General features: G+C 44.8%; 1 long non-coding RNA gene across 1 annotated transcript; it reads right to left on the bottom strand.

Moving 5' to 3' along the window:
* Positions 1–208: 208 nt before the first annotated feature.
* On the bottom strand, positions 209–1,427 carry LOC148028142 (uncharacterized). The gene is made up of 2 exons (XR_015692563.1): positions 1,239–1,427; positions 209–1,014 (listed from the first exon to the last, which is right to left on the bottom strand). It is a non-coding gene; the product is annotated as an uncharacterized LOC148028142 (long non-coding RNA).
* Positions 1,428–2,062: the final 635 nt, after the last annotated feature.

Genomic DNA, 2,062 nt, shown 5'->3' with positions numbered 1-2,062 from the left:
TCATTGAATGATAACAAACTATCACACGAACATTAGCAATATAAACCATGAAGGAAGGACATACTAGAATGATGATTGATACTAACTCTTTAAACTTTAATAAATTATATAAGAGGTCATTGAATGATAACAAACTATCACACAAAAATTAGCAATGAGTAAGCCATAAACAAAGGATATACTAGAATGATAATTGATACCAACTCTTTAAACTTTAAATAATTATATAAGTCCTTGAATGATAACAACTATCACACAACAATTAGTAATAAGAAAGCCATAAACAAAGGATATGCTGCAATGACAATTTGATCAATATTACATGGCATCGCAATGCATATCTTCTTTCTTCTTTTCTGATCTCCTCTCTTTGCATCGCAACGTGGTACAGTAGCCTACAGGAGATTTGAAAACCTATGTGGGGGGGGGGGGGGGGGGAGAGAGAGAGAGAGAGAGAGAGAGAGAGAGAGAGAGACGCACAACAGTGCACGCGTGAAGGAGGCACAACCTATGAACTAGCTCTCAATAGGCACCCGTGGGGAAGCAAGATCTCTTTCTTTGCATCAGAATTAATGTAGTGTGGCCAACGACACACGCACACACACACGGCCAAGGTCGTCACGTTGACAACAAGAGCGATCCTTTTGTCATCGATCCGCCTCAAGAACGACAGCACCAAGACGGACTTCCGCAGGAGGAGGGACGTCCGCCCATGATTCGCGCTAACAAACGGTCAGGCAGAATATGAAAACATGCAAATGTGAGCAGATTAATGATCATGCAACTTGATGGTTGTGTAAAAGTACACAGATTCAGAGCGAGGGGGTATACGACACGTTGTCATCGAAGGTGACGAACGCTCAAGGTTGTCTGGTTGTTAGAAAGCCTCGTTGGTGGCACCAGGGGCACGGCAGCGCCATAGCATCGAGACGTCGGTGGCAACAGTAGCACAGCGATGAACGGCTGGAGGCACAACAACAGCACAGTGGAACAGCGACGGACGGCACGACAGTACTGCATAATGGAATTATTCACGTCAGGAATTCGGGCGCGTGAGACACCGGAGAGCAGAGGTGACCGCTTTCTAACTGAGGAAGAGTTCGGGAGATTCTATTCGCAAAAGTTTCCCAAGCGCTGAGATGACCTAAGAGATGCCGGAAGAACAGCTGGCTACATCTCATAGGTCATCTCAGTGCCTCCGACTTCACTGGATGAATTAACTGGCTTGCATTGCTTACAGCTCTGCGCCTCCGCCTGCACCTGACGAATCTTCCGCTTCTTCAGGTGCAGGTGCAGATGCAGAAATGTACATATGCAGCGGTATCAATTTCAGCAGAGACCAGAGCTCCTTGGAGTGAGCATCGAACGCGCTCGGCTATGTGATGGCAGGACAAAGAAGAAGAAGAACAAAAAGAAGAAGAAGAAGAAGGAGCAGACAGTGATGAATTTGAGCTAAAAGGAAGTCATGCATTATCTGCATTTATCATCATGAGATCAGGGTGGGCTCCGCCAGGTCTGACACCAATCACGTGAAGTCACATGACCTCCTTCCAATAGGGATTGCGGATGTGCCGGAATTGTAATTAAAGTCACATGAGCTCCTTCCAATAGGAATTGTGGGCACTGGGCGGATGTGCCTGAATTACTTACCCAGCACGCCATAGAGCGCGCCTTGGTATAAGCTTTTCTAAAAGTGGTCTAGCCGCTGGATCTATGCGAAACACACACCCCTCCGTGTGCAGAAACCTTTAGGGTAAGTGGGCTCCACAACAATTTTGTGTTTCTTGGGTGGGGGGGGGGGGGAATTTCTAGATTTGCGAAAAATTGAAGACTTTAGGTTACAAGATCCTTACTTTTTCGAGCCAAACATTCTAAGACAAATATCGATAATAGATACGTTTGAGTGAGTTCGAGATAGATGATCATTACAATTCATTCTTGTGCTGAAAGAAAAGTTAAAATTTATTCAAAAGAGCATTGATTATAGCCAATCCAAGCTTGATATATGCAAAAGAAATGACCTTTGCTAGGGCATGTGTGCTCTGAATCTCGCTATTATATG

Source organism: Lygodium microphyllum, chromosome 12, assembly GCF_053477565.2.
Source record: "Lygodium microphyllum isolate KBCC chromosome 12, Lygodium_microphyllum_v1.1.10, whole genome shotgun sequence".
Taxonomy (NCBI): domain Eukaryota; kingdom Viridiplantae; phylum Streptophyta; class Polypodiopsida; order Schizaeales; family Lygodiaceae; genus Lygodium; species Lygodium microphyllum.
This window is presented reverse-complemented; position numbering and strand designations above follow the sequence as displayed.